General features: G+C 42.4%; 1 protein-coding gene across 5 annotated transcripts in view; it reads left to right on the top strand.

The window, feature by feature from the left end:
* SCML4 (Scm polycomb group protein like 4) overlaps positions 1–26464 on the top strand; it is a 167989-nt gene that overhangs the window by 17706 nt on the left and 123819 nt on the right. For 4 of the 5 annotated variants that reach the window (XM_040428838.1, XM_040428837.1, XM_040428836.1 and 1 more), the window contains exon 1: positions 22952–23113. The exons of the other annotated variant lie outside the window; for it this stretch is intronic. The gene's annotated coding sequence lies outside the window, so the exon portion shown is untranslated. Of the gene's footprint in view, positions 1–22951; positions 23114–26464 lie in introns of those variants that run through there. 5 annotated transcript variants of the gene reach the window in all.

Raw genomic sequence — 26464 nt, 5'->3', positions numbered from 1 at the left:
GTGAGGGTGTAATAGTAGCTTTGTGTAAGAAATTATATAAGTCAAAGATCTCCCGCCACAGTGGGGCCACACCCGGGCAGTCCCACCAAATATGTGTCATGGAGCCCCTTGCACTAAGACATCTCCAACATGCATCAGAAACCTGAGGATAAAATTGGTGTAATCGCACTGGGGTCCTATACCATCTGCTAAGGATTTTATAGTTGAGTTCCTGTAAATTACAAGACACCGTTAATTTATGAGTGAAGAGGAGAGATCTAGACCATTGGTCTACAGAGAAGGTGGATCCCAGTTCCGATTCCCAATCAGACATGTATTTGAGTTTAGTTCCCTGGGTGCCTGTGGAAGAGTCCTCTTTCTCCCCAGAGTTCAACATGGCATATAAATGAGATATAGCATGATCAGGAGCTGACCTCGCTGTGCACATCTTCTCAAATTCAGTTAAGGGGGGACATGACCGCGATCCAGGTATCAGGGATTTAATGAAGCTTCGCAACTGAAAGTAGAGGAGCCAACGTCCAGGGCCCGCAGGAATAATGTGGGAAAGGTCCTCCAAAGGGAGTAAACCATTCTGTTTATAGATGTCTATTAATTTGATTGGTTGTCTATTCTGGTCTCCTAAAGCTGGGAGTTGACTCAAGCCTGTGGGGAGATCTGTATGACCCGTGAGTGTCGTGAGAGGACCAGGAGCATGTATAAGGCCAAGTTTAACCGCAAATTTAGCCCAGGGCCTAACCAAGGAATATAGAAGCATCGGGGATTGCAAGTTAGATAATGAATTCAAGGAGGTAGGGGACAACCAAAAGTTCCCAGTGGCCAAATGTGGAGCCATTTCATGCTCAATTTCTACCCATAGTTTAGTAGAGCGGTTGTGACATAGATCAAGCACACAATTCATGATTGTCGCTTTATAATATGAGCTAAAATTTGGTAGTCCCGTACCCCCCAGAGCTTTAGAACGAGATATTAAGCTATAACTTAGTCTAGCTCTGGGTGCTTTCCATACAAAAACCGATACCATTCTCCTGATCTTAGCAAAATAGGTTAAAGGAATTTTACATGGGATCGTCTGAAACAAATATAGAAGACGCGGTAAAATGTCCATTTTCACTACATTAATCCTCCCAAACCAAGAAATCTGGAGTGAAGTCCATTTATGGAAACTGGATTCAATAGCTCTAAGCAGAGGTAGATAGTTAAGTTTAAAAACATGTGTCAAGTTGTCTGGGATGTGTACTCCTAAATATTTAATATGTTGGGAGGTCCACTTAAAGGAGAAAGAGTCCCTTAAGGAATCTGCTTCCCGTTGGGGCATATTTATGTTTAAAATCTCTGATTTCTGCACATTGACTTTAAAGTTACTAAGGCGCCCAAAAAGATCAAATTCACGAAGAATCGAGGGCAGGCCAATCCTGGGAGAAGTTAAGTAAATAAGCAGGTCATCTGCGAACAGGGACAGTTTGTGTTCTTTATTACCAAGCTTGAGACCCGAGATGGAAGGGTTTGCCCGAAGAGCATTAGCAAGGGATTCCATCACAAGAGTGTATAAAAAGGGCGACAAGGGGCACCCTTGACGTGTTCCATTCCGAATCTCAAAAGGGGCAGAAAGAAGTCCATTAACACGAACACAGGCTGAAGGGGAGGAGTAAAGAGCTAATATTCTATAGATCATTTTGTCTCCTAGGCCAACGTGGCGTAGGGTCTCCTCCAGGAACCGCCAGCTCACCCTATCAAACGCCTTCTCAGCGTCTACAGCGAGAAGGCATAGCGGAATTTTGGTTTGTTGTGCTCTCGCTATCAGCCCTAGCGTTTTAAGTGTATTATCTCGGGCTTCTCGTCTAGGTACAAATCCTACTTGCTCTTTGTGGATACAACCTGGAATGTGGGAATGGAGCCTCAGAGCCAAAAGCTTGGCATACATTTTGAGATCCACATTGAGCAAGGAAATAGGTCTGTAATTAGAGCATGACGCTGGGTCCCTGCCTGGCTTGGGGATGACTGTGATATGTGCCTGGAGAGCCTGTCGTGTAAATGGACAATCTGGTGAGATGGTATTAAAGGTTTCAACCAATAAGGGTGTAAGATCCTCTCGGAGGATATTATAGAACCGTGAGGTCAATCCATCAGGGCCTGGGGATTTCCCATTCTTCAGGTTCTTGATCACTGATTCTAGTTCAGGGAGGGTGAAATCATCTTCCAACGTGGCTGTATCCTCGTCAGATATAGGGGTAGGGCCAAATTGGGTTATGTATTCACGAGTTTCATCACTAAGGGGTTCTCGTCAGAGAGCGGATGCTGGTAGATTATATAAGGATGCATAATAGGATTGAAATTCTGCTGTGATATCTACTGGGTTGTGTACGGAGCTTCCAGTACCTGTATTAATTGATGGCACGTGAGTCAAAGCAGTTCGGGGATGTAAGGCCCTAGCTAGCCAGCTGCCACATTTATTACCATATTCAAAGAACCCGTGTCTAATTTTATCTCTAAAACATAATGATTTTTGGTCTAGGATCTGCAATATTTGATGTTGAACTAAAGAAATGTCTGATTTTAAGGTGTCAGTAGGGGAATTTTTGTTTAGATTTTCTTTTATGGCAAGGTCAGATAGAAGAGATTTCAATTTATGGGAGCGTTCCTTCTTCAACCTGGAGCCATGTGAAATAAACACCCCTCTAAGCACGCATTTGAGGGCCTCCCATTTAATAGGGGGGGGCGGTCATATCCGTTAGATGATCGTTAGTAAAGTTGGTAATAGCTTTCCGGATGTCTGCTAGGCAGGCTACATCTGATAGCAGGTTATCATTCAGTCTCCATGAGAAGGGCCGGGGGTAAGAAGGTTGGGAAGAAATAATGCCACACACCGGTGCATGATCAGACCACAGGCGAGTGTCAATAGAGCATTTAGGCCCAGAGTCCAGCAGTTGTTGAGATATAAAGATGTGATCGAGTCTACCATAACTATTATGGATTGGAGAGTGGAAGCTATAATCCCTGACACCTGGATGCAAAATGCGCCATAAGTCCACCAGACGAAGTGCCATGAGCTCAGATTTAAATCTGCGCAGAGAACTCGGGGAGATCGAGGACTTACCAGATGAGGAGTCCAGCAGTGGGTCCATCACAAGGTTGAAATCGCCTCCAAGTATGATCGGGGAACCATCTGCAAATTTGGATAATTTTTTCAGGATCTTGGATCCAAAGGTTGTTTGTCCCTGGTTAGGAAAATAGACATTAGCTACAGTTATAACAGAATGATCCACAGAGAGCTTAATGAAAACAAACCTGCCCTTTAGGTCTATCTCAGAGGATAAAACTGTATGGCTAAATGATTTGTGGAGTCCTATAGAGACTCCCCCTGATCTGCTAGTGGGATTAGGACCATGAAACCAATTCTGATAATAACGGTTGGCATATTTGGGAACAGCGCCTGCTTTAAAGTGAGTCTCCTGAATCATAGCAATCATGACTCTCTTCTTATGGAGGTTGTATAAAATCTGACTTCGCTTCTCGGGTTTATTGAAACCCCTGACATTAAAAGTGCAAAACGATATGGGTGCCATTTTGAGAAATATTAGTGAGAGGGAAGCATAATCTCCCAGAATCTGTCAATACCATCCTAAATGTAGTAGGAGTATGGGGAAAGACACGTAAGGGAGGGAAGACAACAAGGGGAACAATTAAACACAGAGCAATGCACATATAAAGCATATAAATCTTATTTGGAAGAACCAACATCGTCGGTTCCAAGGGTGCTAGGTGACGACTGAGGTCTTTCGCAGCGGTGTGTGCTGCGGTCCCTAAGTGGGGTGGGGAGAAAGCAAGGACCGACCATCTCCTTACTGGACTCCAACTTATAATAACGCAGGAATAACATTTGCTGAATATATAACAGGACAGGTGTGTGTATAGGTCTAAGAGACCTATATATAAGAAAATGGTATGCACATAATTTCTATAACAGTATAGAACAATAAAGGCAACAGGAGGGTGTAGGACCCCTCAGGTGAGTGAGCGAGAATATCCCAACAGTCAATCGTCAGGGTTAGGCTCACGTCTAGGAACCCTCTTCTGCTTAGGTGAGGTCGTCTGCCATCTTTCCCTCTGTGGGATGGGAATGGGTTGCTTCGGACTAGGCCAATCCGGCAACTCCAAAAGCGGAATATCAAACGCTGCACAGAGGTTGGCGAGGTCATCAAGGGATCTGAATACAGCTGACCTCCCTTCTTTAGTAGCGGACAATTGAAATGGATACCCCCATCTGTAAGGAATGTCCTTGGCTTTGAGTGCTGTCAGTAACGGTTTCAGTGCTTTGCGTAGTTGCAAGGTATGCCTGGCTAGATCCTGTAAAATGATGACTTCTTTGTCAGCATGCATGATTTTGCTTGCAGATCTGGCAGCTTTCAAGATGGCCTCTTTATCTTTAAAGAAATGTATACGGCATATAACATCTCTGGGGCGATTAGGATCGCTTAGTTTAGGACCAAGGGCTCTGTGGATACGATCTATTTCAAGAGATTGTCCTGGCTCTCTGGACATCAATGTATTGAAGAAGGAAGTGGCCCATTTCTCAAGATCTTGTGGTAAAATATCTTCAGGAAGGCCCCTAATGCGTAGGTTATTCCTCCTATTTCTATTTTCAATATCGTCCAGATGTGTAATGATATCTTGGATCTGAGCAGAGTGTGTCTGGATGACTTGTTGGTGTGACTCCAGGACCCCCAGTACTTGCTCTTGCATGGATTCTGCCTCCTCCACCCTCTGACCCACCTGCTTCAAGTCATGCTGCAAGGCCTCCATATCTCTTTTATGAGAAGTTTCCAGCCTGGAAAATAAGGCATCTATTTCATGCCTGGTGGGGAGGGATTTGAGGTGCACCTTCCAATCCCAATCCTCATCCTCTCTTTGTGGGGTTATGGATGCCCCTGATTCCAAGATCGAGGCCTGGGAGCAGCGACCTCTAGAAGAATGTCCCTGAGGTGCTGCTGAGGACGACCCTGCATATGGCAGAGATGAAGCCGCCGACGAGCCGGAGCTTGCTGCCGCAGCATAGGATGCCGGCGAACCGGTAGGTGTACCCCTCAGCTGCTGCGGTGACTCTGGGGCTTGAGGGCCTGAGTCTTCATGGTGCATGGGGGACGCCGCTCTAACCTGTCTAGACGCCATCTTGGGAGAATCGTCTTCCCCTCGGTCAGCGTCTGTCTGGCTGGAAGGGACGAAAAAGCGGGAAATCGCTCCCGTTTTGCGGCGTGTCGGAGCGGGCGTCGATGTGGGTCTCCTCCTGCGACCTTTCATGTGGTCAGCGAAGCGGATGGTGTCCTGTCAGGCTGTAAAGTTGGAGTCTGTCGGGAGCCGAGGTAAAACACGTCTTACCCGGCCATTGGTTAGCTCCGCCCCGGATTTCTTTTTTTAAACAAAAAAATCATGTTTTAGTGTTTCCATAGTCTGAGAGCCATAATTCTTTTCAGTTTTTGGGCGATTACCTTGGGTAGGGTATGATTTTTGCGGGATGAGATGACGGTTTGATTGGCACTATTTTGGGGTGCGTGTGACTTTTTGATCGCTTGCTATTACACTTTTTGTGATGTAAGGTGACAAAAAATGCCATTTTTTACACCGTTTTTATTTATTTATTTTTACGGCACCCCTAGAGTAGAAACTCCAAAAAAGTGACCCCATTTTAGAAACTACGGGATAGGGTGGAAGTTTTGTTGGTACCAGTTTAGGGTACATATGATTTTTGGTTGCTCTATATTACACTTTTAGTGAGGCAAGGTAACAAGAAATAGCTGTTTTGGCACCATTTTTATTTTTTATTTACAACATTCATCTGACAGGTTAGATCATGTGGTATTTTTTATAGACCAGGTTGTCACGGACGCTGCGAAACCTAATATGTATACTTTTTTTTATTTATGTAAGTTTTACACAATGATTTCTTTTTTGAACCAAAAAAAATCATGTTTTAGTGTTTCCATAGTCTGAGAGCCATAATTATTTCAGTTTTTGGGAGATTATCTTGTGTAGGGTATAATTTTTGCGAGAAGAGATGACGGTTTGATTGGCACTATTTTGGGGTGCGTGTGACTTTTTGATAGCTTGCTATTACACTTTTTGTGATGTAAGGAGACAAAAAATGGTTTATTTAGCACAATTTTTATCTTAAATTTTTTACGGTGTTCATCTGAGGGGTTAGGTCATGATATATTTTTAGAGCCGGTCGATACAGAGGCGGCGATACCTAATATGTATACTTTTTTTTATTTATGTAAGTTTTACACAATAACAGCTTTTTTAAAACAAAAAAATGATGTTTTAGTGTCTCCATATTCTGAGCCATAGTTTTTTTATTTTTTGGGCGATTGTCTCAGGTAGGGGCTCATGTTTTGCGGGATGAGGTGATGGTTAGATTGGTACTGTTTTGGTGGGCAAACGCCTTTTTGATCGCTTGCTGTTGTACTTTTTGTGATGTAAGGTGACAAAAAAAGGGTTTATTTAGCACAGTTTTTATTTTTTACGGTGTTCATCTGAGGGGTCAGGTCATGTGATATGTTTATAGAGCCCGTCGATACGGATGCGGCGATACCTAATATGTATACTTTTTTTTCTGTATTGGAATGCATTGGCTGTATGAGTAATACAGTGAGTATTACTCATACAGCTTACTGCCTGTGAGATTAAGGGGGCTGGATCACACAGGCTCGTCACCGGAAGGCAGCGCAGATGCCTAAGGAAGGCATCGCACTACCTTCCATGCCATCGGGTCCCCCCTACAGCCGCATGGGGACCCGATGGCACGCCTGATCACTGCCGCAACCACAGGTAAAAGCTGCAAACCGCAGGTCTGAATTGACCCCCCCGCGCATTTAGCCAAGGTGCCTGCTCAAGGTTCCGATCACCGCCCGCCGGATGGCGGTGATCGGAACTATACATGACGTACGGGTACGTCATGTGTCCTTAAGTACCAGGACAACATGCCGTACCGGTATGTCATGTGTCCTGAAGAGGTTAATAGGGAACCGTTCACTTTGGAAATGCTGTGTAATCTGCAGGCAGCATGTTATAGAGAGGGAGGAGCTGAGAAGATTGATATATAGTTTTGTGGGAAAGGATTAATTGTTACTTGTATTTTATTAATTTATATCTCAGCTCTTTCTATGCTTTCTATGAGTCAGACGGGTGGTCCTATTCAGTGCCTGACAGACTTCTCTGTCTGCCTGTGCCTAGAGAAACAACTGTCGATCACTGAGTAGGACCGCCCACACAGAAAGAGCAGAGATTTAAGGAATATATTACTTTATACTGAATCTTTTCCTATAAAACTATACATCAGTTTGTTCAGCTCTTCCTGCTCTATAACATGCTGCGGGCAGATCAGGCACAATATTCAATGTAGCATGACCCTTATTTCCACATTTGTTATAGAATGAAATGTGTAAAAACAGTAAAAAAGGGAAAATAGCATTGCTTTCATTTTGAATCACATAAAGTAACTAACTTCAAATGGATTTCCCATTCTCTTATGTTTATTGTGAGTGCAGAATTAGGGGATCTCTAGACAGTGATAACTCGGTTAGCAGTGTGTGTTTTATCTGCATTGTAACTTCCGTATGGTGGTTTCACACACAGCGTTTTTTGGAAAAATATTACTGCAGTTTTTGCTGCCCAGAAATTATGATTTATTGTGCTGCAAAAAGATCATTTCACCGGCAGCACATATGTACGGACAGATTATCGAAAACAAGCATTCTTAGTAACGTTCATTCCTGATAATCGGCCTGACAATTGTGCGGTGTAAATCCACCTTAAAGGGGTTATCCCATGACTAATGTAAAAAATTAAAATCAGACATCATATAGTACATGACACCCTCTTTCTAACAAGGCTAGAACCAGTCCTGTACTTCACATGGATCCAGAGATCTCCCCATTAATTGCTCTTATAGATTTATATCAAGCTGACAGCTCAAGGGGAGTGTCCTTTCTGCTGCAGCTAAGGGGGCGTGTCCATGCTCTCCCTATCACAACTCAGGAGGCAGTTGAAGGATGAAAACTGAGCATGTGCGTCCATCTTAGTGAGCAGGTCAAAGAAATAAAAAAATAAAAAACAGCAGGTGGCGCTATACAGATACATTTTATCGAATAACTCAGCGGCTAGGCAAAATTTTTAATTACATGCAATTACAAAAGTATTCAGATCCAGGTGCTGGTTTGAAAACTGTAGAATATTTTTTGTGGGACAACCCTTTAAGCCAGAAATGGATCCAGCAGAAGTAGAGGTCCTTCTCTATTTCCTATTTCTTTGGAATCCACTTCTGGCTTTGACTCTAAACACTGCATTAACACTGCCACATAAAATGCTGCGTTGTGAGAGGAACAAATCTTGTGGAAATAGGTTAGGAGTATGAACAGAAAAACACTAAAATGTGAAGGGGCAGTAAATAACAAAAACCAAAGCATATCAATTACTAAAACAGGAAGGAAGTGAAAGAGAGTAAAACCACCCCTAAAATGGTCTTCAATTATATAAATAGTAAAAAGGTTAAAACTGAACGTTTTGTACCTTTAAAAAGTATTTAGTGAGGAATTGTGTAGGATGATGAGGAGAAAGAGAATGTATTAAACATTATTTTCTCCAATGAAATGTGAGGCGAAATGCAGAGTGCCAAAGTAAACTTCCCCTTAAACGTGGACCTGTCTGACCCAGGAAGCGGCGTCTGAGACTACTTTCACATCTGCGTTTTTAACTCCAGCAGAGAAACAGCCTGTTGGAGTTCACCATATCCAGCACCGCCAGAGAGCGCCATGCACTGATGGATCTCATTTGACTAATATTGGATCCGGCAGGGATCCAGCTGGTTTCCAACATGAGTGCCAAAACATCCTGCCGGATTTAAAAACGCAGATGTGACGCTGGCCTTAAAAAGATTAAAAGGAATCGGTTACCAGGGTTATGTTGCCTTATCTGGGAATAACATCAGGGTCACTTACTGTTGTTTGACCAGTTGTTTTCTTAAAGGGGTTGCCCAGGATTTTGATCTAGAAGGCCTATCCTCAGGATTGACTATCAATATGTGATCAGTGGGGGTCCGCTGTGGCCTCCTCAAAGCTTATGACGTAGAGCACCATACATTGTATAGTGGCTGCTCTTGGTATTACAGCACAGACCCATTCACTTTGTGTGACATCACTCGCGTAGGAAGAGGCTGCAGTGCTCACTGGAGCGCCGCGGCCTTTTCAAACAGCAGGTGCCAGGAGTTGGACCCCTACAATCAGATATTGATGACCTAACCGTAAGATAGGCCATCAATGTAAAAATCCCAGACAATTTTTAAATCAGTGGTGGGACCAGGGGCGTTGTTAGGGTCTCAAGCACCAATACATATGGCCCAATTCTCTAAGTTGAACAACCGCACCCCCCCTTGCAAACACTAGCACTGAAGACATTTTACTGTACTTGCTATACCTCCCAGGTGACGTCTCCTCTGATGTAGATCTTCTCTGTCATCATCTTCTCCATTCGGTCCGGACATCTTCTCTCAGCCGCCTCGTCTCTGCAGTGTAAAACATAGACATTTTAGCTTCCTCACTTTTCTGTACCCCCAAATACTATCCTGAAGAAAAATGAGTGCAATACAGATAATTTTCCCCATAGTAATAGTACTCCTCATAGTCCCACCAATAGTAATTCCCTTCTAGAATGCCCTCATTAGTAATACTGCTCCCTACAGTGCCCCCAACAGTGATAGTGCTCCCCAAGAGTGCCTCCATTAGTAGAATAGCCCTCCAGTATTAATAATGCCCTTACAGAGCCCCCAGTACAAATAAGGCCCCCAATTATTCTCCCAGTGGTAATAAAGCTCTCTACAGACCCCTAAGTAGTAATAAGGCCCCCATAGTGCTCTTAGTAAAAATAATGCGGATCCCTCCTATAGAGCCCCCAGTAGTAATAAGAATGCCTTGTAATGCAAGGCACCAACGAAACAGACCAGTGAGGATGAAGTCAAAGGGGTTTATTCACAAAATAAACAAAGTCCAGGTAAACTTTACTGGGCAAATATCAGGCAAACAAAAAACGAAGGAAAGCCAGGAGTAGTCCCAATCCGTGCATAAGTCTCTGTGCAACTTGCCAGGTAAACGGATGCGTCACGGAAAGTCCCGGGTCCTGGGTCCCACTGGAACGGACGGAGTCCCAGCAAACTTCAGTCAGTAGCTAGCAGTACTGACCTGCACCTGGATAAGGAAGGATAACAGTGAGCACTGACAGACCTGTAAGGCCACCTTTAATGTGCCTGCTAACAAATCCCAGGGCGCCAAGTGTCCACTCCCCATAGGTCATGATCCTCCCCTACACCTGTGTACAAGGCTTTGGTCGGTCATTCGTCAATTAGACCAACGCCGGCCCCCTAATCTGCTTTGAACTTGCGGCCATGTGCTATTCCCTTCGCTGGTCGGCGAAGCTCGTACGTGCGACCGCGTATCCCCTTGCGAACCCAATTCCGAACGTAAATGCGGATGCACGACAGGCTCTGTGAGAGTGAGCAAGCGCGTCGACATGGACACCGGAATGGAATCCGCAATAGGCACCGGAGATAAGCTCGGCCGCAGCGTACTGCCGCTAGCCCGGCCAAGCTGTCCCTAAAAGCCATGCGGTCTTCCCCTCCGGCGCACATGCGAACGCATCCCCACGTCGGTTCGCAAAGGGGTCGGAGCTGGTGTATCAATTGAAACACGCGTAACCTGTCCCGCAGCTCCACGAGGACCCTTTTTGGTCACACCGGAGTGCGAGACAGGTGAGGATCTTACACGCCTGATGTCCCCTGGATTTAAAATGCCCCCACAGTGCCCCCAGTATTGATACTACCCCCTACGGTTATAATGCTCACCCTGAAGCGCCCCAGGTATTTATAATGCCGCCTGCAGTGCCCCCTGTAATTATATTGCCACCTACTATTAAAATGCTCGCCCTGAAGCGCCACAAGTATATATAATGCCGCCTACAGTGCCTCCTGTAGTTATATTCCTCTGTTTAGTGTCCTCAGAAATTATAATTCCTCAGCACCTCCGCTATACAGTCCCCTGTAAATAACACTATTTCCCTCCTTCCGCCATAGAGTCCCATATAAATACCATCACACCATCTCTCCAGCCCCCTCTACTATACAGTCCCATGTAAATAACATCACACCATCATTCCTGCCCCTTCCAACATACAGTCCCATACAAATAACATCACCTCCTAAATATTCTGTCCCATATAAATAACATCACTCCCTCCCCCAGACACCTTCAACATACAGTCCCATGTAAATAAAATCACCCCCTCCCCAGCCACCTCCAACATGCAGTCTTATGTAAATAACATTACCCCTTAACATTCAATCCCATGTAAATAATACCACCCTCATCAACATGCAGTCCCATATAAATAACATTACCCCTCAACATACAGTCCCAGTTAAATAACTACAACTCCCAACATTGCTCTGCCTCTCACACTGAGTAATCTTCACTTACCTCTCCTCACCTCAGCCTCTTCCCAGGGCTTCTCTTCACTGCTTAGCTGTCCTCTCCTGCATTGGTCATATGATGGTGACATCATCCCAGGTCCTTTTCAGCTACTGCATTTAGAACTGATTACATGACCTGTGAGGTCATCACAGGTCCTTCAGCTCTTGCAGGGCATTAGATTCAATTTTATTGCCGTCTTGAGAAAGGCAATACAGTTATATCTAACAGACAGGACATTCGGGGCCTGGGACAAAACATCAGGGGCCCAGGCCCCAAATGTTTTGACCTAGCAACGCCCCTGGGTGGGACCAAGTGCTGGAGTCCTGCTATTCATTAGCTGCGGTCCCCCTGGACTCCCACAGCTTTCTTCCTGTACTGTGTATAGGGACAAAGCTACCAATCATCTGGCTAAATAAAGGGGACACAATGGGAGATGATGTGATATACCGGTATATACTCCACTGACCGATTTCTAAATACCGGTAACTGTCTGGTACTGCTCCCCTACCGCGGCTGCCTGCCTATACACTGACCACAGGTACCTTTGTTTGAAATAAAAGCATGATGAACACCTATTAAATATGTACAATGGATATAAAAAGTCTACACACCCCTGTTAAAATGTTAGGTTTCTGTGCTGTAAAAAAATGAGACAAAGATAAATCATTTCAGAACTTTTTCCACCTTTAACCCCTTCAGGACACAGCCTTATTTCACCTTAAGGGCCAGGCCATTTTTTTGCAAATCTGACCAGTGTCATTTTATGTGGTGATAACTTTAAAACGCTTTTATTTAGCCAGGCCATTCTGAGATTGTTTTTTCGTCACATATTGTACTTCATGACACTGGTAAAATGGAGTAAAAAAAATGCACTTTTATTTATAAAAAAATACCAAATTTGCCAAAAATTTAGAAAAATTAGCAAATTTCCAAGTTTCAATTTCTCTACTTCTATAATACATAGTAATACCTACAAAAATAGTTATTACTTTACATTTCCCATATGTCTACTTCATGTTAGGATCATTTTGGGAATGACATTTTATTTTTGGGGGACGTTACAAGGCTTAGAAGTTTAGAAGTAAATATTGAAATTTCTCAGAAATTTTCAAAAACCAACTTTTTAAGGACCAGTTCAGGTCTGAAGTCACTTTGTGAGGCTTACATAATAGAAACCACCCAAAACCACCCCACCCCACCGCATTCTAGAAACTACACCCCTCAAGGTATTCAAAACTGATTTTACAAATGTCGTTAACCCTTTAGGTGTTCCACAAGAATGAATGGAGAATAGAGATACAATTTCAAAATTTCACTTTTTTCGCAGATTTTCCATTTTTATATTTTTTTCCCAGTTACAACGCAAGGGTTAACAGCCAAACAAAACTCAATATTTATAGTTTACAGAAACACCCCATATGTGGTTGTAAACTGCTGTACGGGTACATGGCAGGGCGCAGAAGGAAAGGAATGCCATACGGTTTTTGGAAGGCAGATTTTGCTAGACTGTTTTTTTTGACACCATGTCCCATTTGAAGCCCCCCTGATGCACCCCTAGAGTAGAAACTCCAAAAAAGTGACCCCATTTTAGAAACTACGGGATAGGGTGGAAGTTTTGTTGGTACTAGTTTAAGGTACATATGATTTTTGGTTGCTCTATATTACACTTTTAGTGAGGCAAGGTAACAAGAAATAGCTGTTTGGCACCGTTTTATTTTTTGTTATTTACAACATTCATCTGACAGGTTAGAGGTATTTTTTACACCGTTTTTTTTTTGTTTTGTTTTTTTACGGTGTTCACCTGAGGGCTTAGGTCATGTGATATTTTTATAGAGCCGGTGGATACAGACGCGGCGATACCTAATATGTATACTTTCTTTTTATTTATGTAAGTTTTACACAATGATTTAATTTTTGAAACAAAAAAAAAAATCATGTTTTAATGTCTCCATAGTCTGAGAGCCATAGTTTTTTTATTTTTTGGGCGATTGACTTAGGTAGGGTCTCATTTTTTGCAGCATAAGGTGACGGTTAGATTGGTACTATTTTGGTGGGCATACGCCTTTTTGATCGCTTACTGTTGTACTTTTTGTGATGTAAGGTGACAAACAAATGGTGTATTTAGCACAGTATTTTTTTTTATTTTTTTACGGTGTTCATCTGAGAGGTTAGGTCATGTGATATTTTTATAGAGCCGGTCGATACGGATGCTGCGATACCTAATATGTCTACTTTTCCCCCCCTATTTTTTACCAATTATTTTTTACTTTATTTGGGGAAAATGACGTTTTTGTTTATTTTTAATTGAAACTTTTAATTTTTGGGGGGGGAAAACTTTATTTTTTCAACTTTTTTTTAACTTTATTTTTTGTCCCACTTTAGGATTTCAACTTTTGGGGGTCTAATCCCTTTTACGAAGCATTCCAATACTTCTGTATTGGAATGCATTGGCTGCATGAATAATACTGTGTGTATGAGTAATACTGTGTGTATTACTCATACAGCTTCCGGCCTGTGAGATCCAGGATGCTGGATCTCACAGGCACGTCACAGGAAGGCAGCGGCGATGCCTCAGGAAGGCATCGCGCTGCCTTCCATGCCATCGGGTCCCCCCTACAGCCGCATGGGGACCCGATGGCACCGCCGCCAGCCGCCACCGCAACAGTGAAAAACCGCAAACCACAGGTCTGAAGTGAATTTGTTGAAGCACCTTTTGATTTTATTACAGCACTCAGTCTTTTTGGGTATGAGTCTATCAGCATGGCACATTTTGACTTGGCAAGATTTTCCCACTCTTCTTTGCAAAAACACTCCAAATCTGTCAGATTGCGAGGGCATCTCCTGTGCACAGCCCTCTTCAGATCACCCCACAGATTTTCAATCAGATTAAGGTCTGGGCTCTGGCTGGGCCATTCCAAAACTTTAATCTTCTTCTGGTGAAGCCATTCCTTTGTTGATTTGGATGTATGCTTTGGGTCGTTGTCATGCTGAAAGATGAAGTTCCTCTTCATGTTAAGCTTTCTAGCAGAAGCCTGAAGGTTTTGTGCCAATATTGACTTGTATTTGGAACTGTTCATAATTCCCTCTAGCTTAACTAAAGCCCCAGTTCCAGCTGAAGAAAAACAGCCCCTTGGCATGATGCTGCCACCACCATGCTTCACTGTGGGTATGGTGTTCTTTTTGATGATGTGCAGTGTTGTTTGTGCACCAAACATATCTTTTGGAATTATGGCCAAAAAGTTCAACCTTGGTTTCATCAGACCATAACACCTTTTCCCACCTGCTTTTGGGAGACTTCAGATGTGTTTTTGCAAAATGTAGCCTGGCTTGGATGTTTTTCTTCGTAAGAAAAGGCTTTCGCCTTGCCACTCTACCCCATAGCCCAGACATATGAAGAATACGGTAGATTGTTGTCACATGTACCACACAGCCAGTACTTGCCAGATATTCCTGCAGCTCCTTTAATGTTGCTGTAGGCCTCTTGGTAGCCTCCCAGACCAGTTTTCTTCTCGTCTTTTCATCAATTTTGGAGGGACGTCCAGTTCTTGGTAATGTCACTGTTGTGCCATATTTTCTCCGCCTGATGATGACTGTCTTCACTGTGTTCCATGGTATATCTAATGCCTTGGAAATTCTTTTGTACCCTTCTCCTGACTGATACTTTTTAACAATGAGATCCCTCTGATGCTTTGGAAGCTCTCTGTGGACCATGGCTTTTGCTGTGGGATGCGACTAAGACAATTTCAGGAAAGACCAACTAGAGCAGCTGAACGTTATTTGGGGTTAATCAGAGGCACTTTAAATGATGGCAGGTGTATGCTGACTCCTATTTAACATGATTTTAAATGTGATTGCTTAACCCCTTAAGGACCGGGCTCATTTTCACCTTAAGGACCAGGCCATTTTTTGGAAATCTGACCAGTGTCACTTTAAGTGCTAATAACTTTAAAACGCTTTGACTTATCCAGGCCATTCTGAGATTGTTTTTTCGTCACATATTGTACTTCATGACACTGGTAAAATGAAGTCAAAAAAATTATTTTTTTTGCACAAAAAAATACCTAATTTACCAAAAATTTGGAAAAATTTGCAAATTTCAAAGTTTCAGTTTCTCTACTTCTGTAATACATAGTAATACCCCAAAAAATTGTGATGACTTTACATTCCCCATATGTCTACTTCATGTGTGAATTGTTTTGGGAATGATATTTTATTTTTTGGGGATGTTATAAGGCTTAGAAGTTTAGAAGCAAATCTTGAAATTTTTCAGAAATTTACAAAAACTAAATTTTTAGGGACCAGTTCAGGTCTGAAGTCGATTTGCGAGGCTTACATAATAGAAACCACCCAAAAATGACCCCATCTAAGAAACTACACCCCTCAAGGTATTCAAAACTGATTTTGCATACATTATTAACCCTTTAGGTGTTGCACAAGAGTTATTGGCAAATGGGGAGGAAATTTGAGAATTTAATTTTTTTGTCTAATTTTTCATTTTAACCCATTTTTTCCACTAACAAAGCAAGGGTTAACAGCCAAACAAGATTGTATCTTTATTGCCCTGACTCTGCCGTTTACAGAAACACCCAATATGTGGCCGTAAACTACTGTACGGCCACACAGCGGGGCGTAGAGGGAAAGGTGCGCCGTATGGTTTTTGGAAGGCTGATTTTTATGGACTGGTTTTTTGACACCATGTCCCATTTGAAGCCCCCTGATGCACCCCTAGAGGAGAAACTCCCTAAAAGTGACCCCATCTAAGAAACTACACCCCTCAAGGTATTCAAAACTGATTTTACATACGTCGTTAACCCTTTAGGTGTTGCACAAGAGTTATTGGCAAATGGGGATGAAATTTGAGAATTTCATTTTTTTGCCTAATTTTCAATTTTAACCCATTTTTTCCACTAACAAAGCAAGGGTTAACAGCCAAACAAGACTGTATCTTTATTGCCCTGACTCTGCTGTTTACAGAAACACACCATATGTGGCCGTAAACTACTGTACGGGCACACAGTAGGGCGTAGAGTGAAAGGTGCGCCGTTTGGTTTTTTGGAAGGCTGATTTTGCTGGACTGTTTTTTTTTACACCATGTCCCATTTGAAGCCCCCCTGATGCACCCCTAGAGTAGAAACTCCATAAAAGTGACCCCATCTAAGAAACTACACCCCTCAAGGTATTCAAAACTGATTTTACAAACGTTGTTAACCCTTTAGGTGTTGCACAAGATTTAATGGAAAATAGAGACACAATTTCAAAATTTCAAATTTTTGGCAGATTTTCCATTTTAATATTTTTTTTCCAGTTACAAAGCAAGGGTTAACAGCCAAACAAAACTCATTATTTATGGCCCTGATTCTGTAGTTTACAGAAACACCCCATATGTGGTCGTAAACAGCTGTACGGGCACACGGCAGGGCGCAGAAGGAAAGGAATGCCATACGGTTTTTGGAAGGCAGATTTTGCTGGACTGGTTTTTTTGACACCATGTCCCATTTGAAGCCCCCCTGATGCACCCCTAGAGTAGAAACTCCAAAAAAGTGACTCCATTTTAGAAACTACGGGATAGGGTGGCAGTTTTGTTGGTACTAGTTTAGGGTACATATGATTTTTGGTTGCTCTATATTACACTTTTTGTGCAGCAAGGTAACAAGAAATAGCTTTTTTGGCACGTTTTTTTTTTTGTTATTTACAACATTCATCTGACAGGTTAGATCATGGGGTAATTTTATAGAGCAGGTTGTCACGGACGCGGCGATACCTAATATGTATACTTTTTTTTTATTTATGTAAGTTTTATACAATAACTTCATTTTTAAAACCAAAAAAATGTTTTAGTGTCTCCATAGTCTAAGAGCCATATTTTTTTCAGTTTTTGGGCGATTATCTTGAGTAGGGTCTCATTTTTTGCGGGATGTGATGACGGTTTGATTGGCACTATTTTGGGGTGCATATGACTTTTTGATCGCTTGCTATTACACTTTTTGTGACGTAAGATGGCAAAAAATGGCTTTTTTTACACTGTTTTTATTTTTATTTTTTTACGGTGGTCATCTGAGGGGTTAGGTCATGTGATATTTTTATAGAGCCGGTCGATACGGACGCGGCGATACCTAATATGTATACTTTTTTTTTATTTATGTAAGTTTTACACAATGATTTTATTTTTGAAACAAAAAAAAATCATGTTTTAGTGTTTCCATAGTCTAAGAGCCATAGTTTTTTCAGTTTTTGGGCGATTATCTTGAGTAGGGTCTCATTTTTTGCGGGATGAGATGACGGTTTGATTGGTACTATTTTGGCGTACATGCGACTTTTTTGATCACTTTTATTACCTTTTTTGGGAAGTAAGGTGGGCAAAATTTCAATTTTCTCATAGTTTTTATTTTTTTATTTTTATGGCGTTCACCGTGCGGGGAAAGTAACATGACCATTTTATAGATCAGGTCGTTACGGACGCGGCGATACCTAATATGTGTAGTTTAGTTTATTTTTTTAATTTTTATTCAGTGATAAATGTTTTTTTTTTATCTTAACTTTTTTCACTTTTTTTTTACATTTTTTTGACCCAGACCCGCTTGGTTCTTGAAGATCCAGTGGGTCTGATGTCTGTATAATACAGTACAGTACAATATATATTGTTCTGTACTGTATTTTACTTACACTGAACAGATCTATGCTTTCAGCATAGATCTGTTCAGCACCATGGACAGCAGGACGCCTGAGCAGGCGTCCTGTTGCCATGGGAACCCTCCCCGTCTGCTCAGAACTTCGCAGACGGGGAAGGGTAAGCACGGGGCTAAGGGGGGCTCTCTGGGGGCTCTCTCCCTCTCCATCGGGGGGCTGCAAAGGCACAGCAGCCCCCCGATGGAGAGGGAGGGAGCTCCCTGACCGATGACAGATAACTTTTTCCATACAGCGGTCCGTACGGACCGCGGTATGGAAAGGGTTAAACGGCTGACATCTGCACAGATGTCAGCCGTTTATACCAGGGTGCCAGCAATGTGCTGGCACCCTGGTATAACCACTAGAAGCCAACGATCGTTCATGGGGAGGCGGGCGGGGGATCGCGATCCCGCCTGCCGCACCGCCCCCACCGCCTGCGACACCCCCCCCGCACCACCCGCCGGCATCAAATCATGCAGGGGTGCAGGGGGGGGTGAAAAATATAGATTATAGGCACTCAAAAGTTTCTGATCCCCGCGGTCAGGGACCGCGGGCATCAGAAACTGCAAAAAGCGCAGCAAACCGCAGGTCTGAATTGACCTGCGGTTTGCTGCGATCGCCGACACGGGGGGGTCACATCACCCCCCCTGGCATTGTCACAGGATGCCGGCTGAAGGATTTCAGCCGAAATCCCGTTCCGTTTAACCCCTCGGGCGCCGGAATCCCGATTTAAAAGTTAGGACGTACCGGTACGTCCTTGGTCCTTAAGGACTCGGGAAATAGGGCGTACCGGTACGTCCTATGTCCTTAAGGGGTTAATTCTGAACACAGCTACATCCCCAGTTATAAGAGGGTTTGCACACTTATGCAACCACATTATATTAGTTTTTTTTTTCTTCCCTCCACCTAAAAGATTTCAGTTTGTTTTTCAATTTAATGGTACAGTTTATAGGTCACATAAAGTTCTGAAATGATTTATCTTTGTCTCTTTTTTTACAGCACAGAAACCGAACATTTTAACAGGGGTGTGTAGACTTTTTATATCCACTTTATATCTAAAATATTAATAGGGGAAGCATTGTGGTTTTACTTAGAAATCTTAGTGTACTACATTCTAAAAATAACAGAAATGCTGAGGAACATTAATAAGACTAACCCGCCCCGCGGTAAATGTCCATTTTAAGACCTTTCAACATTAGTTCCTAGTAACATGTAGTTTCAAAGCTTTCAAGAAAGTTAGCTCAAGCAACGTGGATATTACAGCAGTGGGGAACCTCTCAAGACGTGGGATGTGCACATAGGAAATCTGCCATTTTTTATACAAGGTAGATCAAAATGCAAGTCAGTTGTATAGAAAATAGCATTGCATAGCAAAACTCAGTGGGGGACACTAATTAAGCTCCTTACCCCACTATTGTGGCATAAAAAAGTCACAGATTATGGCGCACGCCATGTGTGCAACATGATTTGCGACTTTTTGAGCTTCTCTGCTTTTTTCTGAAGTGCTTAGAAAAGGGGGTGTGGCTTAGCGGGGGCGTGGCTTCACAGCTAGTAGTTAGATATTAGATAGATAAATAGAATGTAGATATATATTAGATAGGTATGATATAGCTAGATATTAGATAGATAAATAGAATGTAGATATATATTAGATAGGTATGATATAGCTAGATATTAGATAGATATTAGATAGATAGATAAAAAGATAGATAGAGTAGATAGATATTACATATAGGGTTGTTGCGTATATCGAAATATCGATACCCAATCAATACTTTTGTCCCGGTATTGATACAATACCGGGATTTGACATTTATCGATACTAGGCTGCGCTACTGCGCAGCCTAGCATCAGAGAACATGGAGCGCCCTGCTGTCAGCGCGCGTACCGTGTTCCCTCAGCAGCACAGGCGAGAAGGAGTCACTCTCTCCCTCCCCCCTGTGCTGCGCTGCCAATGAGGAGAGGGGCGGGCGCACTGTGCCACCAATGAAAGTTAACATTTAATACAAATAGAGATGCCGGCAGCAGAATCACATAGCCACAATCAGTGGCAGTTAACCCCTCAGGTGTGGCACCTAAGGGGCTAACTGCCGCTGATCACAGCTGCCAGCTATGTGATTCTGCTGCCGCCACGCGCCTCCTGTATTAAAGGTTAATTATCATTGGTGGCGCAGTGCGCCGCCCCGCCCCCAGTATTAAAAACATTGGTGGAGCAGTGTGCTGCCCCCAGTATTAAATTCATTGGTGGTGCAGTGCGCTCCCCTCAATCCCCCAGTATTAAAATCATTGGTGGCAGTGGCCACAGGGTACCCTCCCCTCCTCATCATTGGTGGCAGTGGCAGCTTCTGATTGGAGCCCCAGCAGTGTAATTGCTGGGCTCCGATCGGTTACCACGGCAGCCAGGACGCTACTGAAGCCTTACATGGCTGCCATAGTCAGCTCCGTGCTGCTGTGTGTACTATGCACAGGGCAGCAGGGAGAGTGTAAAGTCCTATTCACCCTGATAGAGCTCTATCAGGGTGAATAGGGAGGGATGAAAAGATCCCAGGTTCTGGCCCCTAAGGGGGAAATAGTTATTAAATAAAAAGTTGAAAAAAAAAAAAATACACCAAAGTATAAATCACCCTCAATTTTACATATAAAATATATAAACAATAAATAAATAAACATATCACATATCGCCACGTCTGAAAAATCTAAACTATTAAAATATTTTAAAAATCTCCTATGCGGTGAATGGCGGAACAGAATTTTTTTTTTTAAACTGCGCCATTTTTTTAAAATACGGAATGCACATGGCTTTTTTGGTGTTTTCTTTTTTTTGCGTGGTATCGAATGGTATTGAGTATCACAATACTTTTTTATGGTATCGAAATCGAATCAAAATTTTGGTATCGCAACAACCCTAATTAGATAGATAGATAGATAGATAGATAGATAGATAAATAGATAGAGTCGATAGATAATAGATAGATAGATAATAGGTAGATAGATAGATAGAGAGATAATAGATAAATAGATAGATAGATAGATAATAGATAGATAGATAGATAGCTATAGATAGATACTAGATAGATAGATAGATAGATAGATAGATAAAGAGATAATAAATAGATAGATAGATAAAGAGATAATAAATAGATAGATATTAGATAGATAGATAGATAGATAGATAGATAGATAGATAGATAATAGATAGATATAGAGATAATAAATAGATAGATATTAGATAGATAATAGATAGATAGATAATAGATAGATATAGATAAATATTAGATAGATATAGATAGATAGATAATAGATAGATAGATAGATAGATAGATAGATAGCTATAGATAGATACTAGATAGATAGATAGATAAAGAGATAATAAATAGATAGATAGATAGATAGATAGATAAAGAGATAATAAATAGATAGATATTAGATAGATAATAGATAGATAGATAGATAGATAGATAGATAGATAATAGATAGATATAGAGATAATAAATAGATAGATATTAGATAGATAATAGATAGATAGATAATAGATAGATATAGATAAATATTAGATAGATATAGATAGATAGATAATAGATAGATAGATAGATAGCTATAGATAGATACTAGATAGATAGATAGATAGATAGATAGATAGATAGATAAAGAAATAATAAATAGATAGATAGATAGATAAAGAGATAATAAATAGATAGATATTAGATAGATAATAGATAGATAGATAGATAATAGATAGATATAGATAAATATTAGATAGATAGATAGATAGATAGATATTAGATAGATAGATAGATAGATAGATAGATAGATAGATAGATAGATGGTGGGATAGATAGATATAGATAGATTAATAGATAGATAGATAGATAGATAGATAGATAGATAGATGATAGATAGATAGATAGATAGATAGATAGATATTAGATAGATAGATAGATAGATAGATAGATAGATAGATAGATAGATAGATATGAGATAGATAGATAATAGATAGATAGATAGATAGATAGATAGATAGATAGATAGATGATAGATAGATAGATAGATAGATAGATAGATAGATATTAGATAGATAATAGATAGATAGATATTAGATAGATCTTTGCAGATGGTGTGCCTGTCCCAGCTGTAGATGTCAGACTGACTCCTGCACAGTAGGTCCTGTGGGGGACCTACTGTGGCTTCCGATGTACTCTGCTATGGGCGCCACCACATGTGCCGGGCGGAAGAGGTGAGCATGTACACCTACAGCTGGAGGAGGGGAGGCAGGGTCTCCCCTGTAATAATATTATCCCAGTGATGAATGTTCGGTGTAATATGCCATCTGCATGGATGATATGTGTGCAGGCTGCCATAGGCACAGTTGTATGTGGAGGTGTCATGTTTGCCGGGTAGAGGACTTGGCTGCTGCATGATGAGGACAAAGAGATGTTACAGTCTGGTTTCCATGGCAACAGAGGGAGCTGGAGTTAGAACCCAAATTCTTCCCAATCTGCTGAATGCAGTGATGTGTGTGTGCTGTGGAGCATCGAGCGCCCACTGATGGCAGGGGGCACGCTGTGTGTATGGGCACACGTGCTCTAGCTTTCTACTTCTGTAGAGGGGCATTTTTTGGCTGAGCAGGGACACCACACACAGGGCCCGTTTTCTGCATGTGAAACGTGTGTGTGTTCTGTACAAGTCAGTGGTTGGCTGCCTTTCCGGACATGATGTGGTTGAATCTGTCATCGTAATGGAAATTCATTGCTGTAGCTATGGTAAATGGAGTTTTCTGCCTGTGCTGAATGCATTAGTCTAATGAGATGTTTGCAGCTGGAGAGCTGAGCTGCTGGAGGAGAGCAGACAGGGAGAAGATGGCTCTGCTGTGTGTGCATGCCCTGGCAATCAGCTGTCCTCCCAGTCACAACACCCTGTGAAGGCTGCAAGAAGGCAAGGTAAGAGCTGCCAGGGCACCATCTGTGCATCTACCAAAGCTGCTGCTCTACACAGCCACTGGGCATGTACCAGTCATATCGGGTGAATATGTACATGAGGTATTCCCAGCAATGGAGGAAGCAATGCAGTGTATGGTGTGCTGAAGAGTTCAGGCAGATTCATAGACCTCCTCCTGCAATATATATATATGTATATGTGTGTGGGTGACTGTAGATAGATAGATGATAGATAAATGGATAGATACATAGATAAATGACAGAAAGATAGACAGGTGGATTGAGATAGATAGATATGAGAGAGAGAGAGATAGATCGATAGATAGATAGATAGATAGATAGATAGATAGATAGATATGAGATAGATAGATAGATAGATGATAGATATGAGATAGATAATAGATAAATGGATAGATACATAGATAGATAGATAGATAGATAGATAGATAGATACATAGATAGATAGATATGAGATAGATAGATACGAGATAGATAGATATGAGATAGATAGATAGACAGGTGGATAGATATAGAGTAGATAGATAGATAGATAGATAGATAGATAAACTCTATAGGGTATGCACTCTTATAATGATGGTGATGATGCATAAATCTCTGCTATTATTATGTGCTTGTTATTATTCTGAATAGTAAAGTAGAAATAACCCTGCAGCACTGCTGATCACATCCCCATCCATGTGTCATACGTGTAGCTGCCCTCTTCCTACAGTAGCCCAGTGGCCATAGACTTCCAGGGGGATGACCTTGTGACCCTGATAACAGTAGCACTTTGCACAGTCAGGTCCTACTTGCACTCCTGTTAGAGCTGCCTGATTAGTCCTGTAATAGGAAGAATAGATCTCTCGCTGGACGTGGCCCTTTAAGGGGACTGAATAGCCTGCTGCTGGTCATTTGATTGTATCCTTGTGTACTTTCAGTTTGGCAGAAGCTGTAATCTCCCCTAATACAGCTTCACTATCAGCTCTGGACTAGCCATTCCGGGATATCTTGCAGAGGGAAAGGTTTTTAACCCCTTCAGTCTCCAAATGGGGGAGCGTCGGACAATGGTAGCTGCCTTTACTCTTAGACGGTGACTGCGGTAGTAAACATTTACGGTAGACAAAAGAGAGTTTTGACGGCTGGCCACCTTATTGCTGGGAGGTCAGGCTAATCATTGTGTTTGTTATCGCAGTCAGTCTTTTCCAAATGGACTAGACTTCTGAGAAATGTTAGTAGAAGGGGAATAGGATGAACCTCCATTTGCCAACATAACCTTGTCTAGTCAAGAAGGCATTCATAATATCTATTATATTTATATATCCAGTGTGTGTATATATATATATTATTTCTATAGTACTCGCCACACACACACTCGCTCACATATGGCTATATATCTACATGAATGATTCCCCAATGGCCAAGCTGCGCGCTGATTGTGTTCCGTGCCCATGTCACTTGGTTGTATATCACAAATGCACATAATATAAACGGAATATGCAAACTCACATCTAGTAACCTAGCAACGTAAACAGCGTAATGCCACCCTGGTAGTAATGTGCCTCAGACAGCCACGGAAAGAGCTAGATGGATTTCACTCATTTAATGGTGACAACCCGCTTTTGTATTTTTAGCACAATACATTTCGAGTGGCAGAACGGGGACGTTTATTAGACTTGATAACTGAATCTACGGCCCACAAGCTTTGACAGCATTTGTATGTGTTGTCGTCCCTGCACTGGCAGTAGAACGCCTATTTGTGGTCCTGGTGGAGGCCTGTGCCATCTACATTTACACATATACTGCCCATTCCTCTCTCCCTGTGTCATTCAAGTAGTGGAGCTGCTTTCTAGAAGGCCATTTTGGTTTCTACGTGAAAGAAGATTTCTCTGTTATTTTTGGGTTTCTGCTGTTTGAAGCTGTGCCTGCTCTTGTGTAGGCACTGAGGATTTTGTGACGCAGCAGGGGTTCTCTCTTATAACCACAACATTTCAAATTTGGCTTCGCTCCAGTGGCAGGATTACTACCCCCCACCCCCATCAAGAGGAGGAACAGAGGCGCTTGACTGATATGCAGAGGAAGACCTCGGTTAGCCTCTTCTGTGCACTCAAATCACCAGGCTCATTTGTAGCGTCTGAAATGTTAATATTTCTTATGAATTGCTTTTTGATGGCACTGCCATAGACGTTGTGTGTCTGTGAGCTCTACATGCTGTCAATTTGCCTGTAGTGTACTTTTACTACTAGAAATTAAACCTAGTAGGGGTTGTTTGAGAAAACACCCCCAAATGTGATGAAATAATAAACGATGGTATACTCACCATTAGGGATGAGCAAACTTGTGTTTCAAATTCAGCGTACAAGGTTCGGGTTATCTAAGAATACCGGACCATGGTCCGTGGAAGCGGAATCCATAACGGAATTCTTAGATAACCCGAACCTTGTACGCCGAACTTGAAACACAAGTCCACTCAACACGATTCACCATGTAAAAGATGTCTGTCAGGAGTTTTTTTTGCATATCAGACCATTCATGGTGGCTGGTAGGGCTTAAATAGTCTATTAAATCGATACCTTTGTTTGGTTTCTGCATTCAGTCGAAATATGTATTTTGTTCATATATGGCAGGGATGGCCAACCTGAGGCTCTCCAGCTGTTGAAAAACTGCAACTCCCAGCAAGCCCACACAGCCTACAGCAGGGCGTGGTAAAAGTTGTAGTCTTACAACAGCTCAAGGGCCACAGGTTGGCCATCCCTGATATATGGCATTAAGCTGTTGGGATCACCGAGGGCGGGCCCTAGCCTCTCCGCGAGCTGGTCCGTGCCGCGAGCCGGTCTGAAATCAAAAGCGGTCACCGGGAGCAGGCATTTTCGAAAACAGCCCGATGAAGGCCCCCGGCGGCTGTTCTCGGAACTGCCTGCTCCCGGTGACCGCATTTGATTTCAGACCGGCTCCCGGCGCAGGTAAGGGCTTACCTGCGCAACGCCGGACAGGTGAGTCAAGATGGCAGCCCGCATGTGTTCGTTGGCGAACACTGCGAACTGACCATCACTGTCCATAAAGTCCCTCCCTTCCTTAGGTGATTGACAGGACCAGGTACTTGAATCTGGCTCTCGTCTGGCTTCGTAATCTCACATATGTGCCACAGTTTTGATGCATTCAAATTACTGCTTCTGTTTCCTGCCCAGGAGCAAATAAACCTACTGCACATGCGCTGAAACTGTGGTACACGGCACAAACACAAGATTACAAGGCCAGGAGAGAGCAGGGTTCAGGGACCCTGTCAATCACCTAAGGAGAAGATGAACTTCATGGACACAGACTCTAATTCTTGCTATTTCCCACAGTACACCCACA

This window comes from Bufo bufo, chromosome 4 (genome assembly GCF_905171765.1).
Source record: "Bufo bufo chromosome 4, aBufBuf1.1, whole genome shotgun sequence".
NCBI classification, from domain to species: domain Eukaryota; kingdom Metazoa; phylum Chordata; class Amphibia; order Anura; family Bufonidae; genus Bufo; species Bufo bufo.
Note: the sequence above shows the minus strand (reverse complement) of the source record. Positions and strands in the feature narration are given on the sequence as shown.